This window comes from Crassostrea angulata, chromosome 1 (assembly GCF_025612915.1).
Source record: "Crassostrea angulata isolate pt1a10 chromosome 1, ASM2561291v2, whole genome shotgun sequence".
NCBI classification, from domain to species: domain Eukaryota; kingdom Metazoa; phylum Mollusca; class Bivalvia; order Ostreida; family Ostreidae; genus Magallana; species Magallana angulata.
Genome location: NC_069111.1, coordinates 50,552,156 through 50,571,854, shown reverse-complemented (window position 1 = coordinate 50,571,854; position 19,699 = coordinate 50,552,156). Strand labels below are relative to the sequence as shown.

The 19,699-nt window shown below is 32.1% G+C and overlaps 1 pseudogene; it reads left to right on the top strand.

Annotated features, from left to right (window-relative positions):
- The first annotated feature begins 849 nt into the window (after positions 1-849).
- Positions 850-3,303, top strand: LOC128192882 (uncharacterized; annotated as a pseudogene).
- The last annotated feature ends 16,396 nt before the right edge of the window (positions 3,304-19,699 follow it).

Genomic DNA, 19,699 nt, shown 5'->3' with positions numbered 1-19,699 from the left:
TTTCCATAAAACATGATATTTCTATAGAAAGAGAAAGGTAAAAAAATATGAAAACAAATGTTGATCTGCGAGGATTAGTTATTTCTGCACAACAGTGAAAATCCTAAAATAAGTACATTTACATCATAGTCTTGATTACTATTACCATAAAATATGCAAGTCTTTAGTACCTTAATTGTGTATTTGAATTGTTTGTTAAATAAAAACAAATGTACAGTCAAACTTGTATTAAGCAGTCACCTGCGGGAGGCGCCCAAAGTGACCTCTTAACAGAGGTGACCTTTGAATAGAGACTTGTGAATTTGCCCACATCAAATACCTTATTAAAACAATTATTCAATTTTATTTTAATTATATACATGATATTAAGCATAATGTATCAAATGATAGATAAAGTAATTGATTTGATGTTTGTTTGTTTTTTATAGTATCTATCATATTTAAAAATAAGAACAAATACATAATAATGTATTGTGCATGCAATTTTTATATTTTTTAATATTATTGAAAAAAGTCATTACGTGGTAATACCTTGTCGCTGACATTTTCACAATTATAACACTTTTTTTCATGAGTACCGTATCTATAGAAAACAAACACTTTTAATACAAATCAACAATTAAGTTTTTAACCGACTGTATCTGAACTCAAAACCGTATCTGATCTGCCAATTATGTATTATAAATACATCGATTAATATGGTTTCTCTCGCCTCAAGCAAATAATTATTGTTTACATTGATAACCCGACCTTCGGAAGCCATGTTCAAAATCCCCGGGTGTAAATCATGTGACCGGCCAAAATGGCCGCCTTATGCATGTCGACTGTACAGTTTCGGATCAAAATACGATGACCGCTGACCTTGTTAGACAGGTGACCGCTCTTTAGAGGGCAATTATATAAGATTTTCCATCGAGAGGAAATAAAATGACAGCATACGAAAGGTGACTGCTTAATAGGGATTGCCGCGTCGTCACTTTTGACTGTATATGCATGTTTATCTGCGAGAATTGGTTATTTACTTCTACACAGCAGTGAAAATTGTACCATAATTGTGTATTTGATATTAGATATCTTGCATTTCAAAATAGTTTGCAAATATGATATACAACTTCTTTCTTTCCAAATGTGTTACATAATAGTGATTACATACTAGTTATGATTATAAGTAATTCATTCCCATCTACAATTTAAAAAAAATTAATAGTAGTTGAACTTTAATGGTGTCTGTAAAGTAGTTCTTATCATGAAATACATCACCAACCTCTATTAAATCATTACTCCAATAGTGATTGTATTTCAATAGTGGTTGCAAAGTGATTTTTCTAATGAAAAACGTCCCCAACCACTATTGAAATAATTTATATCAATAGTGGTTTTATTTCAATAGTGGTTTCAAGGTGATTTTTCTAATGAAATACATTCCCAACCACTATTGAAATAATTTATTTCAATAGTGGTTTTATTTCAATAGTGGTTGCAACATAAGTAAGTCATATATTACGTAATTAGAGGTTTCAAGGGGCCAGAATTCAAAACTTTGATCCTTAATATCTGATAAAGGAGAAATATTTTGAAAAGCAATGTAGAACAAAAGTTGCTCAAAATAATGTTCTGTACAATATGCTATCTTAATTTTTTTTGTTGATTGTCCCATTAAGGAGTTTAAGGGTCGGCCCTTAAAACTCAATTGTTCAGATATCTCGAGAACGGTTATTAATTCGTGAACACTTGTAGAACAAAATATGTTTATATTAGCGAGACCTTTTATTTAATATCAAGAAAAAGGGGCTGGCCCCTAAAATTAGGGGCCCGAAGGGCTATTAAGTCTTTTTAAGCTAGAGCTTTTGCGATCAGTGGTTATTCGTATGGATCGGAGGATGTCCATAATGGACAGCGAAGTAACCGATCTTCGATCCAGGTCTATGCGGGATAACATCCTGATACACAATTTCAAGTATACCCCTAACGAGGACTTAGCTGCCAGCATGCCAGCGCTCATAAAACAAACACTTGGGGTAGATGTCAGCTTCGTCAGAATTCACAGAAATGGAGTTCTTCATAAGAAGTCTGATCGACCTGTAACAATCACAGCCAAGTTGACTGACCGTAACAAAAAAGACAAAATTCTAAATGCGCAAAAAAGTAAAAAAAAATGCAAGAGTCTCCCTTCCATTTTATATCACTCCCCAGCAGCCTCCCGCACTTGTATCCGCAAGAAACAAACTCTTTGACAAATCAGACTCACTTAAAAAACAAAACATCTCTGTAAAGATATCTAGAAATAGCATTGTTCTGCCAAACGGATCAAAATATAGCGAGGAGGTACCATTACTTTCCAATGCAGCTGTTCTGAAAATTGATCAGACCGAGAGTGAGCAACTGGATGACATCGTCACGATGAACACCGAACCCATACAAAAGAATGGATCGGAATTCTACGCAACTGGAACCAAAGTTGGGTCTGTAAACCAGGCCCAAAATTTCTACAAAAAAGTCTGCATTGATCCATATGTCGCCAGTGTAGACAGTAGAATACTCATCTACCGTTTCATGGAACAAGGGAAATTAATTGAAAACTATCATGACGATGGCGAGCATGGAGCGGGTCGTCGTTTACTCAAATACATGCGAGAAAATCAAATCATGGACGTTGCCATAGTTGTTACGAGGTGGATTGGGGAGCACATTGGGCCTCAACGCTTTACCATCATGGAGGGTCTTGTAAACGAGGTCGCCAACCTGATCCTTGAGTAAAACATTCTACATTCCGTAAAAGAGTTAAAGTGAACATCTTTTTAATATAAACTTTTGCTTTCACGCAACCGTTTATTATTACGGAAATAAGAATGCCGCCTGAAGCTTCAGTATATTATAATCCGTAACCGGAATTATAAACTCTGTATTGACATACTTTGTAATTAGCATTCGGGTGGCATATCCGATGTAAATTTATAAATTGTAAATAACCAAACACCTAAGTACTCTCTCTTAACGATGCACAGATCTCTATTTCTAATCAGTATGCACTCTCTATCTACTCTCCCTATCAATCTATTCTTACTTTCTAGTTGTGAACATGAGGACGACTCAACAAGACATACAGCTAAGGTAAAATATTCTCATCGTTATATTCCACCCTAAATGTCTGAGCTTAAAATAATATCAGCAAATTGTCAGGGTCTGCATAATTTTAAGAAAAGGAAGGATGTTTTACAATACTATAAACAATTAGAATGTAATATTTTATGCTTACAAGATACTCACTTTACTATTGATATGGAAACAGACATACGTAATGAATGGGGATACGATGTTTATTTTGATTCATTTACCTCTCAGTCTAGATATGGCCAGAAATTAGTCCTGACTTTTACCCTATTTCATTTGTAACCAGTAACAAGGCACTGTTTTTTGGTGACAAAGGTAACATACATGACAAAACTGATTATTTTCTTTCCGCTGGATGGTTTAATTTCATTCAGTAACAATGGTTACATCTATATTTTATTGGTGACAAAAGGTAACAGAGGTGACGAGCCTTTTTCTGTTTAGCGGGGGTCTTATTTTATTTAGTTACAATGGTTACAGCTGTATTATATTGGTGACAAAAGGTAACAGAGGTGACAAGCCTTTTTTTCTGTTTAGCAGGGGGTCTTATTTTAGTTGGTTACAATGGTTACAATGGTAACAGCTATAATCCATTGGTGACAAGAGGTAACAGAGGTGACAAGCCTTTTTCTTTTTATCAGAGGTTCTTATTTTATTTGGTTACAATGGTTACAGCTATATTCTATTGGTGACATAGGGTAACAGTGGTGACAGTCATTTTCATGATTTACAAGGGGTCTTTTTTAAATTGGTTACATTGGTAACATTGGTTACAATGGTTACCTAACCCTAACCCTAATCCTAACCCTAAACTAACCCTAACCCCTAACCCTAAACTAACCATAACCATAAACTAACCCCTAACCCTAATCCTAACCCTAACCCAAACATAACTCTGTTTTGTAACCAATGTTACCAGTAACCACTGTAACCTGTCACAAGAACATCAAAGTTAGAAAATCATTCATAATCAAACATTGTTACCGATGTAACCAATGTTACTGGTTACAAATAGAAAGGGGTAAAAGTCAGGACTAATTTCTGGCCATATATGTCTCAGTCTAGAGGTATAGCAATATTTATAAATAATAATTTTGAGTACAAAGTCCATAATACAGTAAATGACAATTCTGGTAATTTCCTTGCCCTTGATATTGAATTGAGTAATATACGTGTAAGTTTAGCGGTTATATATGGCCCTAATGAAGATAATCCTGGTTTTTATAACATGGTATCAGAAGCTATAAATAATTTTAAGAATGATAATATCATTTTAGTTGGGGATTTTAATCTTGTATTAAACCCAGACAAAGACTATCACAACTATAAGAATATCAATAATGCCAAAGCTAGGGACAAACTGTTGGAAATAAACTCTCACCACAACCTATCAGATATATTCAGAGAACTTCACCCTGAAAAACTAAGATATACATGGCGCAAACCTCGCCCATTCAAACAGGCACGTTTAGATTTTTTTTTGGTTTCAAATTCTCTGCTAAATATGGTACAAGAAAGGGATATTTTATCAAGTTACAAGTCTGACCATTCTCCAGTTTTATTAACTCTCAAAATTGGAAACTTTACTCATGGAAAAGGTCTATGGAAATTTAATAATTCCTTGTTGCATGATTCAGATTACATTAAAACCATAAATACCATAATCATGCAAATCAAAGAAAATTATGCATTGCCCGTATATAGTAGAAATGGCATTTCCACTATATCTGATTCTGAAATACAATTTACAATTAATGATCAGCTTTTCCTTGAAACTCTTTTAATGGAAATTAGGGGCAAAACCATATCTTATTCAAGCTTTATAAAAAAAAGAAATAATGAAAAAGAAAAAAAAATAGTAACAGAAATGAATAGATTAGAAGAAAACTATGAACAAAATATAGGTCTGATTAATGAAAAAAAAAAGGAATTGGAAAATTTAAGAAATCATAGGCTTATAGGCAGTATGGTGAGATCTAGAGCTAAATGGGCAGATGAAGGAGAAAAACCTACAAATTACTTTCTGAATTTAGAAAATCGACATTATACAAATAAAATAATACCAAAACTAATAATAGAGGAAGAGAATTTGAAAGAAATAACAAACCAAAGGGAAATTTTGAATGAAATTGAAAGTTTTTATAAGAATTTATATAATAAAAATGATGAAAACTCTGACTATAATCTAAATGAAATTTTAACAAACATTGAAATAAAAACACTTAATAATAAACAAAGAGACTCCTTAGAAGGTGAAATTTCCTTTAAAGAAGCTACTGTAACAACAGTTGTGAAAAATATGGCAAATAATAAGAGTCCAGGTAGTGATGGATTTACAACAGAATTCTATAAAGTTTTTTGGAACAAGATAGGACATTTCGTGGTTCGATCTCTAAATTATGGGTACAAAGTTCGGGAACTCTCAGTCACACAGAAACAAGGAATTATTACCTGTATCCCAAAAGATGGTAAAAGTAAAAATTTTTTTAAAAATTGGAGACCAATAACACTATTAAACGTTGCTTACAAAATAGGTTCTGGATGTATTGCTCAGAGAATTAAAAATATGCTTGATACTATTATTAGTCCCGATCAAACAGGTTTCATACCAGAGAGATATATTGGTGAAAATACTAGACTGATATATGATCTTATGCAATATACAGAGGAAAATGACATCCCTGGTGTATTGTTAATGATTGATTTTGAAAAAGCCTTTGATACTGTTTCCTGGAAATTTATTCACAAATGTTTAGATTTTTTAAACTTTGGAGTATCCATTCAATCTTGGATATCTACTTTTCAATGTAATATAGAATCATCGGTCACACAAGCTGGATGTCTTTCAAAATTTTTCAAACCTAGCAGAGGATGTCGCCAAGGCGACCCGATCTCTCCTTATTTATTCCTACTGTGTGCAGAAATGTTGGCCTATAAGATAAAAAGTAATAAGAATATACAAGGAATAGTAATAGATGATACTATATATCTTATATCTCAATATGCTGACGACACTGTACTAATTTTAAATGGCTCAGAAAAATCCCTCAAAACAACTATTGATGAATTGAATAATTTTAATACAATCTCTGGACTCAAGATTAATTTATCGAAAACACAATTAGTCTGGATAGGCAGCAAAAAATATTCTACTGAAAAATTATGTCATGAAATGAATTTTCATTGGACAACACAATTTAAATTACTAGGCATCCAATTTGACGTAGATCTAGCAAATATTCCAAAACTCAATTATGATAAAAAGTTAGTTAAAATTAAAGAAATCATCAATCAGTGGAACAAAAGACATACAACTCCTATTGGTAGGATTACTTTGATCAAATCTCTTATTATATCACAAATGAATCATTTGTTTATTTCACTTCCAACACCATCAAGTAAATTTATTAAAGACTTAAATGAAATATTGTTTAATTTTCTTTGGAAATCTCAGGTGGACAAAATAAAAAGAAAACAAATTACACAAGAATACTCAGATGGTGGTCTCAAAATGATTGAAATAAATAATTACATCCAAAGTCTAAAGTCATCCTGGATCAGAAGATTGATAAATAGCCCAAATTCAAAATGGAATATATTATTAAATAAATCAATTAATACGGACATAGTGCTGAAGACTGGGCCAGACTTCATATCCTGTATATTAACTAATTTAGTTAGAAACTCCTTTTGGAAGGATACATTTATTGCTTTTAAAAATATACAAGATAGAATGAAATTACTTACATGGCATGAATTTATTACACAACCCATATGGTACAATAAGAATATTACAATGGGGGGGAAATCAATTTTCTTTATTGATTGGTTCAATAAGAATATTGTTTATATCAATGATTTGCTGGATGAAAATGGGTCCTTTTTAAGTTTACAAGACCTTCAAAGTAAGTTTGATGTCAAGTCAAACTTCCTTACTTATCTTGGTTTACAAAAATCTATTTTAACTAGTTTACATTATCATGGAATCTCAAAAGAAGATGATAACCCAAGGCCTTTTATACCTTTCCACATTAAATTATTTTGCTCACCTCGAAAAGGATCTAAGATTATGTATAATATTCTAAACATGGAAAATGTCACATCTTTCAATAAATCAAAATGGGGATTATTTTTTATGTTGTCAGACTTACAGTGGAAAACCATATACCAGTTACCTTTTGTCAACATTAAAAGTACCAAATTACAATGGCTGCAATTTAGAATTAATCACCACATTCTAACAACTAATAAATATCTATTTAAAATAGGAAAGGAATGTAGTAAGTTGTGTAACTTTTGTAAACAACATGATGAAACAATTTTTCATGTACTATGGGAGTGTCCTAATGTTCAAGAACTCTTTCAGCAATTTTTTGAATTCTGTCAATCAAAGAGAATTACAATCCAAAGAGATCCTTTAATTTTTATATTCGGGCTACACTCTGACCCTATTTCTACAGACATTTATTCTATCTTCTTGATTATGAAATCCTATATCTATAGGAAAAGATGTCTTAATGAAGCACTAACAATTCATGAATTACTTATAGATATTAAAACACATATATCAACTCTAAGATATATAGCTATCCGAAATTGCAGATATGATGATTTTTATAAGAGATGGGAAACTTGGCTTTTTCTTCTTAATAGACTTCACTAAACAATTATAGCAGACTCTGGCTATATAGAGATGATATAAAACTATAAATCAATTACTTACTCATGTTCAACAACCAATTCTCTCTCTATCTCTCTCTCTCTCTCTCTCTCTCAAGGAAAAATTTTGTTTTGAAGTAAATTTTCTCAAAGCTGTTATCACTTTATTGTATACAAATGCATTTGATTGTTCAACTTCAAATAAAAAAAAAAAAAAAAAAAAAAAAAAAAAAAAAAAGTCTTTTTATAATAACCCTTTTCTGACAAATAATTTGATATTAATCATAAAGCAATTAACAAAAGAGCTTTTATTAAGCTTAATTTAAAACTGAAATTCGTTTTAAAATCGGACGATGCATTACAAAAATATTGGGATTTAAAGATCGAAATTGCAAAAGGCGCGCAAATAAGATCAAAAGAGAGATGGATAAATGAAGGTGAAAAAAATACAAGCTATTTCCTAGGACTAGAAAAGAAAAATCAAACTAACAATACCATTAAAGAATTAAAAGATGTTAATAACAAAAAAATCAATACAAACTTAGAAATATTTAAGCAATATGCAATTTTTACGAAAATCTGTACACGACGAAATCTATCGATTGCAATAAAATCTCTAATTATATTAATGACATTAAATGTCCAACCCTTAATGAACAAGATAAGCTAATATGTGATGCTTTATCAACTTTAGACGAGTGCAAAGAAGCGGTGTTTAATATGAAAAACAACAAATCCCCTGGTTTAGACGGACTGCCCTGTGAATTTCAAAAATGTTTTTGGGAAGATATTTCACCAATATTTTTTGATTTACTCATAAGCGTATATGAAAAAAAAGAGCGAAGTTATACTCAACGATTAGCACTAATCACAGTTCTATTTAAAAGTGGCGACAGAAAAAGTCTAAAAAACTATAGACCTTTAAGTTTAACTAATACTGATTACAAAACAAGGGGGGTTACTATATCTTATTCGGCCTATAAGAAAAAGGAAAAAGACAATAGAGAAAAATTATTGCTACAGGAAATTGAGGCTCTGGAGTTAAATAATTCTGTTGACATTGAATTGTTGGATGAAAAAAAAATGCTTTAGAAAGTCTTCGCAAAGAAAAATTACAAGGTCATATGATAAGATCACGTGCTCTTTGGTTAGAAGAAGGTGAAAAACCTTCAAATTATTTTTGTTATTTAGAATCCCGTAATTTTTTTAACAAAACTATAAAAAAAATTGAAGTGGATGGTACAGGAATGGTATATGACCAATCAGAAATATTAGACAATGTAAAATATTATTGATGCAAATTTAGTCAATGTAGATTTGGAGAATATTATCTATAACTACAACTCACCTAAGTTAGAAAAGCAGGTGGCCAAAAGTTTAGATAAAGACATTGTGGAAGCAGAGGTACTTACTGTAATAAAACATATGAAAAACAACAAATCTCCTGGAAGCGATGGGTATACTGCTGAATTTTTTTTAATTTTTTTGGAAAGATTTAAAACATTTTGTTGTAAGAGCAATTAAATGTATTTTCTTCAAAAAGGAGATCCCCATCTCACAAAGACTTGGTGTTATTTCATGCTTACCAAAAGGTGATAAGCCTAGACAATTTTTAAAAAATTGGCAACCAATTACTCTTTTAAATGTATTGTATAAAATTATTTCAGGATGTATAAGCTTGAGAATAAAAAAAAGTCCTAGATTCGCTGATATCAGATACACAGTCTGGCTTTCTAAAGGGTAGATACATAGGGGAAAACACTAGATTTATCTATGATATAATGTCTTATACTGAATTTAAAAATATTCCAGGTCTTTTAGTACTTATAGATTTTGAAAAAGCCTTTGACTCAATGTCTTGGTCTTTTATATATAAAGTTCTAGAGTTTTTTGGTTTTGGAGACAATATTATACAGTGGATAAAGATTTTAAACACCTGATCAACTTTACGGCCACTATATTACAGAGCGGCTTTTTATCAAAACAATTTGATATACAGAGGGGTTGTAGACAAGGAGACCCTGTTGCTCCATATTTATTTATCCTATGTGCTGAGATCCTTGCAATACTGATTAAGCAAAACAAGGACATAAAGGGTATTTGTATAAATAACAAAGAACACAAAATATCACAATATGCAGATGACACTTCTCTAGTCCTTGATGGTTCACCTAAATCTCTTTTTGCAGCTTTAGATACAATTGATTTTTATTCCAGTTTTTCTGGCTTGAAGATAAATACTTGTAAGACAAAAATAATTTGGATTGGTTCCAAAATATTTTCTGATCAAGTCTATCATCATACAAGATGGAAATTGGATTGGGGATCTACAACCTTTAATCTTTTAGGTATTCAGTTTTCAGTTGATCTTAAAGAAATTATAGATATTAATTTTGGGCTTCAAATCCCAAAAATTTTTGCACTCATTGAACAGTGGAAAAGAAGAATTCTTACTCCTATTGGCGGAGTTACTGTTATTCAAAGTTTGCTTATCCCAAAATTAAACCATTTATTTATTTCACTGCCTACTCCAAAAAGGGAGACAATTTTATACATATATAAATGTATCTTTGAATTTTTGTGGAAATCTAAGGTAGATAAAGTTAAGAGATCAATTATAACACAATACTATTTTTCAGGGGGTATGAAAATGGTGGATATAAACAACTTTATTACAGCCCTTAAATGTTCATGGATAAAAAGGTTAACAAAATCATATAAACCTTGGATGGATATATTTTTTACACCATCAATGGACATGATTTTTTACAGAAATTATATGATTTTGGAGACACTTTTGTATTGGAATGTCTACATAAAGAAAACAATGCTTTTTGGAAAGATGCTCTCCATTCTTGGTCATGTTATATGAAAACTATTAATAACCACCCAACCATTATAGACAACATTTTAAATGTTCCAGTATAGTATAATTCCAATATAAAAGAAGCCAACAAACAATCTTTTATAAATCCTGGTATAAAAGTGGGGTAAAGGTAGTGCAAGATTTTCTTGATGAGGATTGTAATGTTTTAGCTTTTGATGTATTTAAACGCATATACAACCTCAATGACATATGTATTATGCAATATAATAGCATTACAACATCAATTTTTAAATATTTGAAACTATTATCTATTGACAGGAGTTCTGTAAAAAGAATTCCTTATCCATGTATGCCAGTTTTTTTGCAACCTGTTTTAATATCAGAAAAATGTACCAAAATTATTTACAACTATTTGAATGAGAAAGATGATGTACCAACTGCTATAAATAAATGGAGGACAGAAATAACTCCATTTAGTGTTGATGATATTTCAGTAAATGATGTTTTTAAGATTTGTTTTAAAACAACTCATGATTCTTCTGTTCAGTGGTTACAGTTTAGAATTTTACACAGAATTCTTCCAGTTGGGTATTACCTTAAAAAATTAATAACAAGTCTTTAGACAGCTGTGGATTTTGTAAGAAAAATGTAGAAACCATAGTCCATGTTTTTTTTCTTTTGTTATTATACATACTCTGTGGAGTGAACTGAGTCTTCATATTTACAGAAAGACTTTTGAAAGGATTGGGTTTAATGTATTAAATATCATGTTCGGTGAAGCTCCATTAACATGTCATAACAAAGTTATTCATTTTATTATTCTATCTATGAAACAATACTTATTTTCTTGTCTGATGTTGAACAAGGTGCCAACACTGATTGGTTTTCTTGGTCATTTAAAGATAAAATATAATGTTGAAAGATATGCTGCAATTCAAAGTTCTAAAGTGCATAAATTTGAAAAACAGTGGGATAGTTGGAAAGAAATATTTGACTAATAACTTTTCTCTTTGTCTCTTATTTGTTTTATGTTTTGTTTTGGGTTTTTTCTTGTGTATTATGAACTTTACAACAATTTTTTTCCTTTTCCTTACTTTTTTGTTTTTTGTTGTTATTTGATTTACTTTTTTTTTTCAAGCAAGTAACCACTGCTTAGCGCAATTAAAAAAAGTATATTATTTAAAATATGATGGCGAGTGTGTGAGTTGGTGTGTTTGTGTGTGGTTTTTGTGGGTGTAATTGTGTGTATGCTTGTATTTCAAAAATAAATAAATTATAAAAAAAAAAAAAATACTGATTACAAAATTATAGCATTCATGTTTGCTAGACGATTACAAAGGGTTATTAATAAATTAATCGGAAACGAGCAATCTGCTTACATTAAGGGTCGTTATATTGGCGTTAATGCGAGATTAATATTGGACATATATGAATATTGTACAGAAAATAATAATAATGGAATTCTATTATTTCTAGACTTTGAAAAAGCTTCGAATTTGTTGAGTGGAATTTTCTCTTTAATGTCTTAAAAAAATTTAACTTTGGGGATAATTTCATAAACTGGGTTAAGATATTGTATACAAATCCAGTCTTTAAAGAGAAAAACTAGATGCTGTCATTAGACAGTAATACCCGCACCAAGTGTTTGCCCCTAAATAACACTGTTTTGTACCATTTTAATTAAAAATGAAGGCCACATGCAAGCTCCGGTAATACATTTTTAAAATTATAATTTTCATAACTGAAGGATGAGGTCCCTTTCCATATGATAATGCACATGAGCAGCACTTTATGTGCAATTTGGGGTTGAACTGTTTGCAGTGAATTTTCAGTTAATCAATAATCTTAACATTTCATGTCATAGAAAGTATAATGGTCTATATAATTATTACAAGCAAAATTAAAAATTAGATTATGCCAGATTTGCTTCTGTGTACCTACATTTACATCATCGTGTGCACAGATTTAGAGAAGGGGTGGGGGTGAGGGGTCCAGGGGTCCAGACCCCCCCCCCTGAAAAATTCATTTATATCAATTGTAAAATTACCAAAAATACACCTTGGACCCCAATGCTCTTACAGACATGTAAACACTCTAAGCCATTGCGCTTCAATGTTAGGTAACATTATTTTGGGGGTAAATAATTAATTAATATTTAATATACTTTATTGTTTATCTCAATAGGAAGTATACATCACAATATGCAGGTGTCCTGCACCACCTTAAAGCTGTTATTTACCTAATAAAATAGTGCAAGTGGATTTGAAGTATAGGTCATGAAAATACATGCATGTTACAAATAACTGATCTTGTCTGAAGTTAAGTACACAACACAGGTCTGCAGGTCTCATTAGCGGGTACTAGTTTTACCCAGCTCTTCGATTGTATACATACATGTACATGTCATTACATACATGTCTGTGGTTTTCCATATGCAGAAAAGGATTAGTTAAGATCAGCTAAAGGAATTCATTATTGTGTTTTAATTGGATTAATCATTATGATGTTGATCTCCCTTTGACAGCATTATGCACTGTATCATCATCTTTTAATATTTAAATTAGCTTGTCATCGTTACCTATCCTATCGCATTTGTAAAGTTTCTGTCATTTTAGTTGCAAAAGTTATTTTTTTCATTTGTCAGACTTGCACTATTGAGTTGGCCCAATATTGACCCTGTATAAACAACTTCTTATTAAATTTGTGTATTACATGTAAGTAAGTGTAGACATTTATCATTTTTATATGAGTTATAATAGGAAGGAAGGAGTATTTCTTTCTTAATGTATTATAATGCATCAAATACAATGTAGGTCATGACCTTATGGGATTGTTCTGTGGAGTATAAACATCTATAATTTGAATCATTTATATATAACAGTTTATATTTGAGTTTGTTTGGGGGTGGGGGTTCCAAGTAATGTATTTGACAATTTTTTAATGTAGTTTCAAATAAGACTAAGCCATACTTAAGTCATGAACATGAATAGTATAGAACAAAACACAAACTAATACATGTATATATACATAGGAAGTATTACAAAACATAGATGATTGATCTATATCTGGGTTCTTAAATTGAATCATATATCATGTACATATTATATTATTGTTTCTTTGTTCAAGGCATTTCAGATGGTATGTAGGTCATGATCCCAAGTGCTCTTCCTGAAATTATCAAATATCATAAAAACTATTGAGATCCCCACCTTAATCCGAAGATATTATTCATCCTTAGGTCATGGCGCATCAGATCATTATGGCATGTAAGTCATGACCCTAAGGGGTCATCCTGACCCCCTTAGAATCAGAAATTGTCAATTATCTTTAACTTATTGATGTTTGATGATCCTATCTCTATTTAATCTTTATTATTAAGTCTCCCGAATGAAATTTGGAGACTTATTGTTTTTGTTCAGTTCTTAATACATGTATTATTATTCTTCGTCTTCTTCTTTTTCTTCTTTCCCGCTCTGAACTTAATTGTTTCTCAGAGATGGCTGATATGATTGGCCTGCATATCTAGTTGTGCACCCTGGTTTGATTTTTCTCATTTTAGGTTAGACAACCACTTTTCGGGGGGGGGGGGGGGGGGTCAAAGAGTGTGGGGTCTAACATTGAACCTTGTAGGAAGAATCGTAGACTCTATTGTAAATGGTAACTTGAAATCGGGCAAAGATAATAATATAGGGTTTTCATAATCATATATTGACTGTTACTGGCAATATATAGGGTTTATTAGATCTGACCCCTGGGGTCATCCCCACCCCCCAGGAATTTGAAATTACCATATATCTCAGAAACTGTTATAATCATGACCCCTAAACCATATATATTCATGTTTCTGGTGTCAAGGAGCATCAAATGTTATGTAGGTCATGGGCCCTGTGGGTGGTCCGGACCCCCTCAAACAGCAAGTCCCTTAATATCTTCAAAACAGTTGAGATCCCCACCCTTAAACCATATATATTCTTGTTCCTTGTGTCAAGGTGCATCAAACGGTATGTAGGTCATGGGCCCCGGGGGTGGTCATGACCCCCCTCGAACAGGAAGTGCACGAATATCTCCAAAAAGGTTGAGATCCCCACCCCTTAACCATATATATTCTTGATCCTTAAAGGGCATCAAAAGGTATGTAGGTAATGGGCCTCAGGGTTAAATTTAATTTTTCAAAACCGTAATGCACATCTATGGAACAGTTCCTATCATGTCCCAAGATATGATGTGTCTTTCCATTAAATCATAAAAGGAGTTCTAGGATCTATGTTTTTTTAAGTGATAAACGTCAATTTTCTGCTACTTTTTGACTCCCTGGATGAAATTTAAATTTTTAAAACCTGACTGCACATCTATAGAACAGTCCCTTTCATATCCCAAGATATGATGTGTCTATCCATTAAATCAAAAGAGGAGCTCTTGGATCTATGGTTTTTTTGACGTGATAAACGTCAATTTTCTGCTACTATTTGACTCCCTGGATGAAATTTAAATTTTTAAAACCTGACTGCACATCTATAGAACAGTCCCTATCATATCCAAAGATATGATGTGTCTATCCATTAAATCATAAGAGGAGCTCTTGGATCTATGGGGTTTTTTTTAAGTGATAAACGTCAATTTTCTGCTACTATTTGACTCCCTGGATGAAATTTAAATTTTTAAAACCTTATTGTTCATCTATAGGACAGCCCCAATTATATCCAAAGAAATGACGTAGCTACTCCAAAAGTTGTAAGATGAGTTCTGGAAACCATACTTTTTTTGCAAAAAAACGTCATTTTTTGTTGCCCACTGATCCCCTTAATAAAAAAAAAATTCTGGAACCTGATCACACCTCAATATGACACCACCAATCATATTCTAGAAGATCATTTGGCTACTGCCAAAAAAAAATGACGTTTTTGAAACCATTTTTTTTTGGTAAAAAAAAAACGTCATTTTTCAGCCATTAAATGACCCCCAGGACAAAATTGAAAATTCCGAAACCTTATTGCGCATCTATAGGATACCCTAAAACATATTCCAAAAGATGATTTGTCTACTGTTGAAAATGTAGGAGGAGTTTGAGGAAGAAGGTTTTTTGTGAAAAAACGTCATTTTTTACCAATTATTTGACCCCCTGGACTATCAGAGAATTTTTGAAACCTTTTTACAAAACAACATGATACCCCAAATCAAACTCCAAGAGTTCAGTTTGCTGGTTTATAAGATGTAAGAGCAGTTTGAGAAAGTAAAACGTGACAGACGGACGGACGGAACAGAGTAACAACAATATACCCGAACTTTCGGGTATAAAAATGGATGGATATCCAAGTCATGTAAAATGTCAAGAGGAATAAGACAGGGATGTCCAATTTCAGCAATTTCAGCAATGCTTTACATTTTTATAGCAGAAATTTTAGCTTTAAAATTAAAAACAATAATACAATAAATGGTTTTCAATTTAACGATACGCATAAGAGATTAAATATTTGCAATATGCAGACGATATAACTCTTACTTTAAAAAACACCTCATCTCTAAAAAAAGGCATTACAGACTGTTGAACTATTTTGCTGCCATGCAGGATCAAAAATTAATTTGAATAAATCCCAATGTATACTCATGGGCAATTTAAAAGATAAACATGAAATTACAGAAGGAGTAAAAGTAACAAACAGTGCAGTGCGATGCTTAGGAATTCACATCGGTCATGATAAAAATAAATGTAATGAGTTAAATTGGATGAAAACTTACAACGACATGGAAAAACTGTTTGAGTAATGGAAAAAAAGAAAACTAACTATATTTGGCAAATCGTGTGTTGTTAAGAGGGAATGCCACGAACCATCAAGCTTCATCCCTAAAATTAATTGAAACTACATTTTTTGAAAAACCAATTTTTACTCCAGTTGTGGGTCAAGTAAAACAATGCTAATATATCAGACCATTTTTTTTGCAATATTGCGCTCCATTCCCATGGTAACCAATAGGGAAAAAAGGGGGGTTGAAATTTGGTGAAATGTGAAATTTTCTCTAATTTAAGATGTTGCATAATGAAAAGTATGAAAAAATCAATAGATATAAAACTGTTTGCCTCAATTCATTAATTTTCACCATTTTCCTCATATTTCGTTTATTGACTATCAGTTTCAAACGCTATAATAACGAATTTTTTTTATCTCAATTTTCCCCAATTTCAATGCTATTTTTCTTAAATCTGCAACAACATGATTGATCAAACAGAATATATCCAGAAAGTGCCACACCTAAACAATATAAATCAAAAGAAATATTGAGAAGCCTTTGGACAGAGGCCACGGTGACAGTGATTCTCTGCATGAACTTTCTCAATTTTTCTTCAAAATTGTGCCATAGAATTATCTCCCTTGAATGAGCTCTTTAATAGTAAGTGCACAAAAGATAGTACATGTCAACTTCCAGTAGCAGAAGACGTCAACAAATCAATGATATGCAGTATCTTCTTTGATGTTGTTTTAGTGTTTTCATGATGTTATAGATGGAGTGCTCTTTTTCCCAGTATTCAAGGATTACTTGTAAGTTGTCTCATTGGCACTAACACCACATCTTCCTATATCTAATACACTGGCGTCGGAAGCAAATTGAAAGTGGGGGGGGGGGCCTAGACTAATCCTCAGAAATATTGAGAAAAAAGTAATTCCCAAAATCATGGAAATCCTAATCCGTGGGGGGTGGGGGTGGGGGGAGGTTATACCTATACTTCCAAAACAAACAAAAAATTACCCAAATTTTTTCTCCAAATCATGAAATTCCTAATCCGTGTGGGGTGGGGGGGGGGAGCTAGTATGCTTCTGAATCCAACTTCTCAATCTTTCAAGGTAAATTAAGGAACAATAATCTTTCCTGTGAGAAAAAGTGACAACCCTAGCCCCCCCCCCCCCCCCCCCCCCCCCCCAAAGGGCCCCAAAATATTTTGTAAAAATGTATTTTAATTTGTATGAAATATTTAGAGAAAATCTCAAGTGACAAATACTTATAATGGCATGACAATATATGTATGTCAGTATGCATCTATAAATGATATGAAAACACTGAAAATACAACACAGTTCAATGAAAGAATAGATAGTAAACATAGGGGTTCAAAAAGGGGGCTGGGGTTCTGGGTCCCCCCTTTGAAGGGAAGAAATTTGGTTAATTATAAGGGGAATCACTGAATCATGACTGGAACAGCCCCCCTTATGAAAAGTTCTGGATCCCCCACTGGTAAAGAACTAATCTCATGGAAACAGTCCCTAATCAGCTCAGGTGGCAGTATATTAGGTTCAAGTTTGGAATTTGAAATTTTGCAAGTCTTCGTTTGGAATTGGCCTTTTCAGAATCTAAAGGACTCATTGTTCGTACACCAAAATAAAAATAATGTCATGAATGTTACGTCATTGGTTGCATTTTTATTGTTTATCACGTTTTAAACCAATCACAGCGTTTGGGGTACACTTTTCGAAATATTACCTAGAATGAATTAGATTCTGAAACCATGAATTTAAAAAAATCAACATGCATGCATGTCAAATTAATATTTGGTCAGTTTGGCGTCCATAGTTAAAGTCAAATCGAAATATACACGTATATATATATATATATATATATATATATATATATATATATATATATATATATATATATATATATATATATATATATATATATATATGACTATAAATAAAGAAATATACATGTACAGTAACAACTCGATTGAAAATATTTAAAAAAAAAAAAAGGGAACAAACGAAGACCCTTATTGCATTTTTTACTTTCGAAACATAATGATAACTAGAAACGAGTAACGAGTAGGTCTTCCGTCCGATTTTTTTTTTGAATGATACCATGAAATATCAATACAATTTAAAAATTAACACCCCCCCCCCCCAGATTTTAAGATAATGAATAAAAATCCCTAATTACGTCAAACATGGGCCTGACGATGACTTTTTCAAACAGATATTGTAGCGATCAACAACTTTGATTCTATAATGCATAACAAAATATTTATCGTTTTCAAGTTATTCGTAATAGACTTTACGAGTCTCTTGATCCCTAAATAAAGGGGCCAGTCCCCTTTTCTTGATTTTGGTGGATAGAACTTCTGATTTTCTACTTCTTTTGTTCTATATGTCTTAACAAAATATCAACCGATAAAAAGATACTGATCAAACGTATGAAAATGTTGATTCAAAATGAGTACCCCCATTTTCGTGCCTAAGCGAGCTCCAAGGAATAGCGCCACTAGTGCAAAACAACTATATAGTGCACAACTTCAAACCATGGTCTACCTATCCTGAAAATTTCAAAGTCATATCTCTAATAGTTTCTGAGATCAGCTGTGCACAAAATTGGTCGCAAAAAATTACAAAATCGACCGTAAATCCGGACCGGAAGTGACGACGACAGAAAAATTCAAAAACATATAAAATTCAGATAATGTCCCATCATCTGTGAAAAAATTGTTGAGATCGGTTGAGTAGTTTTCGAGAAATCGCGTGCACAAAATTTTGAAAAAATAATAAACAGTACGAAAACAATAAGGTCTTCCGTTGGAAACGGGAGACCTTAATTATGGTGCTAAATGACTGATGAGTGCTGTCCCCTGTCTTAATACCCATGCTCTACATGTACATTGACCAGATTTGAGACATATTTATCAGTCTACCAAAATAAGTATCCATGGGGCGGGCTTTAAACCAGGTCGACCAAGTGCCGAATTGACTATTCCTTTTTAATATAGTTGTTAAGGAACTGATTTGGTTGCTAAGGCATACAACTGTATAGATGGTTGCTAGGGAGAAATTATTTTTCAATTAAATCATTTATCATGTTTCTTTTTGTTGTAAATAGTTTGAATCCAACAAAAAACAATTTTTTGCATTTTTATTGAAAAGGGGGGGAGGGGGGTGCTATGGTGTAAAACTGGTTGCTAAGGACTTTTTCAGCTGTATTGTCTTTTTTTATGCAAGTTATTTTCTTTCTATTATGACTAATCCTCTAAAAAGATCATTCTGCAAATGAATTTAGCTCTTTCATTCAAAATTTGAAAAAATGAAAATTAAGCAAAAATGTGATTTTCTAACACAATTTTCCCGAT